The 6,577-nt window shown below is 40.1% G+C and overlaps 1 pseudogene; it reads right to left on the bottom strand.

Moving 5' to 3' along the window:
* The window catches only part of LOC116704751 (transmembrane protein 87A-like), a 27,152-nt pseudogene extending 21,780 nt beyond the window's left edge, over positions 1–5,372 (bottom strand).
* Positions 5,373–6,577: the final 1,205 nt, after the last annotated feature.

Below are 6,577 nucleotides of genomic sequence, written 5' to 3'. Positions count from 1 at the left end.
TATCTATCTTATCTATCATCTATCTATCTATGATCTATTTATCATCTATCTATCTATTATCCATCTATCTATCTTCTATCTATTTATCATCTATCTATCTATATATCATCCATCTATCTATCTATTTTCATCATCTATCTCATTATCTATCCATCTATCTATCTATCTATTTATCCATCTATCTATCTATATATCTATCCATCTATCTATCTATCTATTTATCCATCTATCTATCTATTTATCTATCCATCTATCTATCTATCTATCCATCCATCCATCTAGACACAGTGAGTCTGAAGTTTAAGGGACGAGATGAGACCAAAACTAATAACAACATAAAGGTGATTATGAGTTTTTCCCTCCAGCGGAGCGGAGAAGCGAGCGTCTCACGTCCAGGCGGAAGACTTCGCCGTAGCAGTGGGAGTTCCTCAGGTACCAGGACACGTCCAGCTGGACGGACGCCAACAGGTTGCAGGCCTCGGCCTTCACTGAGCAACACGGGGAGACAACACAGAACCACGTTACCGGGACACGTCACTACGAACCGTATGGTGGGGACGTCTCATCGGACCTGCACTCAACTTTGGGTTTTGCCCCATTTGTCGTGAGCTGAACTCAAAATTCATTTTCTACGTACACAAAAGGCTGATTTCTCTCAAATGTTGCTCCCAAATCGGTCTAAATGTGTGTTAGTGAGCACTTCTACTTTGCCGAGGTGTCCGTCCACCTCACAGGTGTGGTGATTAGGCAGCAATGGTTGCACAGGGGGCCTTAGGCGGAACAGTAAAGACCAATCTAAATGTGCAGTTTTACTGTATTGGGGGATCCCGGGGGGGGGGGGGGTTAGGTTAGGGTTCATCTGTAGAGAGAACACCTCTCCAAAGTGCCCAAGACAGAGAGAGAGAGAGAGAGAGAAGAGAGAGACAGAGGAGATGGGGAGAAGAGAGAGAGAGAGAGAGAGAGAGAAGGGGAGAGGAGAGAGGGAAAAGAGAGAGAGAGAGGAGAGAGAGATGAACCCTAACACCGGATAATGACAGATTTTCGGACCCCCAACCCACCCCAATACAGTAAAAGTGCACATTTTAGAGTGGCCTTCGGTAGCTTCATTCAGATTATGTGTTATGTAAATACATGAAGGCGATGTAACGCAAGTAGCTCTTTGCCACTTTGTTGTTTTATAAGTAGCCCTGGTTGGAGAGCCCTGTTCTAGACCGGTATCTCCGTCACGTGACCCATAACGTAACGACATGAGGACAATACGCAGTAACGTTCGAGTATCGCGGTGAAAATGTTACCTGTGATTAATAAACTGATTTTAAGGTGGACTCACTAGAGCCCGACCGATAAAGGATTTTTAAGGCTAATACAAATATTTGGTTATTTAAAAAAATCTGATATTCGATATATATATATATATATATTTTTTTTAAGAATCCAAAAACGCGTTCCAAGACAAATATTTCACCAACATTAGTTATTTGTAGTTATTAATGAGTTAAGGGAAGGAGTGGTGCGTTCAGGGACCGTGGGAAATTTAAAGATTAACAATGTAAAGATGTTGGTGCGTTGAGCCCTCAGTATCGGTGTCGCCTACACAAAATATCCCAATTTTAACATATGGATACGTTAAAGTTCTCACTAAAATAATATAATTTGTTAAACCGTCCCTAAGCCTTTGAATCGCGTTGCTCACGATAATATCGGCCGTTAATATCGGCCGTTAATATCGGCCGTTAATATCGGCCCGCCGATATATCGGTCGGGCTCTAGTGCGCACTTCTGCTGCTTTCAGTAGTCTGCTCAAATTTCCAGCTTTCTTTTATTCAACAAGTTGAACATTAATAACAATAATAACAATAATAAATAATAAAAGACTGTTAAAGTGTAATTTTCTCGCAATGTGTCGCAGCCTTAGTGTTGATATTGGGTCATCTTCTTTATGACACAATAAGTTCGCATTTTAGGGTTCCCACCATATATCAACATTACGTTTATTTTTACAGTTAACACTTGAAACGACAAAGGCCCTTGCAGCTAAAGTAGTGCACCATGGAAACCAAACCATGACAACAAGAGGATTCCTCTAAATGTCGGACTGCTCCTTTAAAAGCATCCAAACCGCAGCAGAAGAAGAAGAGAAGGTCTTTCTACTCACGATGGATGAAGCTGTTGTTGAACAGAGTTTTAGTGAAGAAGAAGTGGTTCTGCTTCTTCACGGTTTCCTGGAACAGACAAAAACAAACAGATTAAAAACATTTATATTTATCTATAAATATATATATATTTATATATATATATATATATATATATATATCTATATATAGATGTATCTATATAGATATATATATATCTATCTATATAGATATATATATATATATATATATATATATATATATATATCTATATATCTATATATATATAGATGTATCTATATAGATAGATATATATATATATATAGAGATATAGATATATATAGATGTCTATGGGTTATTTGGACACTTTTTTAATGCTTTTTGGACACTTTTGACATTTTATCTATGCTATTGGACACTTTTTTACGCTTTTGGACACTTTTAAATGCTTTTTGGACACATTATGTGTTTTTGGACACCTTTTTTGATGCTTTATCTATACTATTTGGACACTTTTGGGATGCCTTTTCAACACTTTTTGGACACTTTCTGGACGCTTTTGGGACACTTTTTCAATGTCTTTTTGGACACTTTTCTGACAAATAATATATGCTTTTTTCGACACATTATCTACTACTTTTTGGACACTTTGGGCACTTTTTTGACGTTTTATCTACGCTTATTTGGACACTTTTTGGATGCTTATTTGGACACTTTTTGACGCTTTATGCTTTTTGATACTCTTTTGGACCTTTTTCCACACAGAGGCCACCTGACCACACCATACTCAGGGAGTTAAAATCAAACGCTCCTTCAGAAGGACCCGCCCCCTTCAGGTGAAATCAATCCACTTAATCAGAGACTATAAATAAACCCTAACCCTCCCGTTGGTCACGTGTCCCCCCCCCCGCCGCCGAGATGTGTGTCCTGTAAGTTGGTTCACTTTAATGTTTTGACTGTCTTTAACCCTCATGTTGTCCTCATGTTGTCCCCATGTTGTCCCCATGTTGTCCCCATGTTGTCCTCATGTTGCCCTCATGTTGTCTTCACGTTGCCCTCATGTTGTCTTCATGTTGTCTTCATGTTGTCCTCATGTTGTCCCCATGTTGTCTTCATGTTGCCCTCATGTTGTCCCCATGTTGTCCTCATGTTGCCTCATGTTGCCTCATGTTGCCTCATGTTGTCTTCATGTTGTCTTCATGTTGCCCTCATGTTGTCTCATGTTGTCTTCATGTTGCCTCATGTTGTCCTCATGTTGTCCCCATGTTGTCCCATGTTGTTTCATGTGCCTTCATGTTGTCCTCATGTTGCTTCAAAGTTGCCCTCATGTTGTCTTCACGTTGCCTCATGTTGTCTTCATGTGTCTTCATGTTGTCTTCATGTTGTCCTCATGTTGTCTCATGTTGTCCTCATGTTGTCCCATGTTGCCCCCATGTTGTCCCCATGTTGTCCTCATGTGCCCTCATGTTGTCTTTATGTTGTCTTCATGTTGTCTCATGTTGCCCTCATGTTGCCCTCATGTTGCCTCATGTTGCCCTCATGTTGTCTTCATGTTGTCTTCATGTGTCTTCATGTTGCCCTCATGTTGTCCTCATGTTGCCCTCATGTTGCCTCATGTTGCCCTCATGTTGTCCTCATGTTGTCCTCATGTTGTCCTCATGTTGTCTTCATGTTGTCTTCATGTTGTCCTCATGTTGCCCTCATGTTGCTTCATGTTGTCCCATGTTGTCCCATGTTGTCCCCATGTTGTCTTCATGTTGTCTTCATGTTGTCTTCATGTTGTCTTCATGTTGTCCTCATGTTGTCCTCATGTTGCCCTCATGTTGCCCTCATGTTGCCCTCATGTTGCCCTCATGTTGCCCTCATGTTGTCCCCATGTTGTCTTCATGTTGTCCTCATGTTGTCCTCATGTTGTCCTCATGTTGTCCTATATCAATGTTCTTTTTAATTCCCCAAAATAACATGATTGATTCCAACGCTCTTTGCCAAGTACAAATCTCTACTTTCATTAATTTTGGGTCTTATTCAGTTTTATAGCATTGTAAAACAAATGGAAGTGTTGTTGAAATAGTATTGAGTAAAAGTTGACATATTCCAGTCTGTGATTATCATCAACATCCATTCCTTTAATTTTAGTCTCAATAATTCCTAATTTCTGCTTTTCTGACTCAAACATTAGGTATAATTTCCTATAAATGAGGTTTATTAGTTAGTGATACGTAGTGTGTAACGTCAAAGTGACAAACATTGAAAAAAACACATCAAAAGTTTTGAAAATTGGACAAAAACGTAAGAAAAAGTTAAAAACATTGATTAAAAAGTGATTTTCAATTTTGACGTGACAACAACACGAGGGTTAATGCACACAAGTTATGTTCGTGTGTGTGTTTGTGTGTTTCTGTCTGAGTGTGAGTGTGTGTGTGTGTGTGTGTGTGTGTGTGTTTCTGTCTGTGAGTGTGTGAGTGTGTCCGTTTCTGTCTCTCTGTGTGTGTGTGTGTGTGTGTGTGTGTGTGTGTCAGAGGATCAATTTCGTAGTCTTAATTTGAAAATGGATCTAATTCAATGTTGTTTGTAGTGTCATATCATAACATCTCTAATACTAGAGAGAGAGAGAGAGAGAGAGAGGAGAGAGAGAGAGAGAGAGAATATATATAAAGTAATCAGGTGAATGTAGTAAAGTAAAAAGTTCAATATTTAAATATTGTAAGGTAGAAGTATGAAGTATCAGAAAATAAAACAGGAGTCAGGTACAAGAACGTCAACATTGTGATGGTAGGCTACAGTGACGCTACTGTAGTAAATATAGTACATTAGTAGTAAATGTACTTCGTTACTTTGTTTACATGTTTCTGACGCAGCCGCAGTGAACACCACCTTTTATCTTCTCCACAAAGGGTTTTATTAATATTAATATTCGGTAAATATGAGCTCAACGCTAAAAAACACTCCGTCACAACAAGCAGGAAACTCACGCTGTTGACGTTCAGGACCCACTTCCCCGGTTCGGACACGGCCCCGCCCGGCAGCACCAGCTCCGCCAGCAGCACCGTCAGCACCAGCGCCGAGGACCAGAGTCCCGGCCCGGTCCGGCCCGGCCCGGTCCGGCCCGGAACGACGAAACGCGCCATTTGTGAGCGAAGAGGAGGAGGAAGAAGACGATTGCAGCAGCGAAAGGCGACAACTCACAACAAGCTGGAATCTTCCGGGTTCCGGCTGACGTTGGCAGGGAAGGAATGGTGCGTTCAGGGACCGTGGGAAGTTTATAGATTAACATTGTAAACGTGTGTGTTGATCCGTCAGCATCTGTGTCATCTACACAAAATATCCCAATTTTAACATGTGAATACGTTAAATTTGGACTTCAAATGGAGAACAGAACTGAGAGTGAAGTGAATAATCTGATTTAAGGGAAAATATTTCATACACAAATGTCAATTTTTTTAAAACATCGCCTGTCTTTAATGCCTTTCTAAATGATATAATCCTGTATAAACAAAGCCTGAAACAAAAAAAGCCCTTTTTCTTGAATACTTTTTCAAACCATAGACCGTTAACATGGAGTCTATGATACAAACTCATTCCTTAGTCCCTTGGTCTCTTTTCCCTTTACTTATTTTTGTTTTTGTTGTGTTTTTTATATCAGTGTTGTACTCCATGTGCAATTCATGTTGTAGAATTGACTGAATATGTGTGCAATGTGCCTTGTTGTATGTTTGATGTGAATCTTTAATAAAAGACTAAAGTATCAGTGTGACATCGACCCTCCTGATGATTTAAAACCACATTTCAGAAGCTTTATACGGTGTTTTCAAAGCTAGTGTTTTATATTAAAATCAATGTTTAGTAAGCAATGCATTTGTTTATGTTTGCCTACATTCTGCACCCAGATAGACTCAATACTGATAGCTTTAAATAGCATTCCACTGCTAATTAAGGCTAATGTTGATATTACATCAGGGCTGTAGGACTCAAGTCAGGTCTTGGACTTGGTTTTTCTGTGGACTCGGACTTGTCTCGGCCACTGGTATGGTAGATCTGGCTTTTGGGCTTTTGGTCTGGACCGAGTCCAGGTGTCTTTATTATGTTGATGATAATATTGGAGGGAAAGAGAAACCCAAAATGATTGTCTTGATACTGTCATGCATAACACCTTTTTTTATGTCCTGGACTCTGTCTTGACTCAAACCTTGTTGGACTCGGTCTTGACTCCGACTCAAACCTTTTCGGTCTTGTCTTGGACTTGCACGTCTTTGCATTCGGTCTTGTCTTTAACTTGAACCTCTTTAGACTCGGTCTTGTCTTGGACTTAAACCTTTTTGGACTCGGTCCTGACTTGGACTCGACTAGTCCTGGTCTTGCACTTGTCTTGGACTTGACAAAGGTGGACTTGACGACAGCCCTGCTACACTAACACCCACCCAGCCTTCTGAAAGTTGTTGATCAGG

This window comes from Etheostoma spectabile, chromosome 16, assembly GCF_008692095.1.
Source record: "Etheostoma spectabile isolate EspeVRDwgs_2016 chromosome 16, UIUC_Espe_1.0, whole genome shotgun sequence".
NCBI lineage: Eukaryota > Metazoa > Chordata > Actinopteri > Perciformes > Percidae > Etheostoma > Etheostoma spectabile.
The sequence above is the reverse complement of the archived record's forward strand: the minus strand, read 5'-3'. Positions and strand labels throughout refer to the sequence as shown.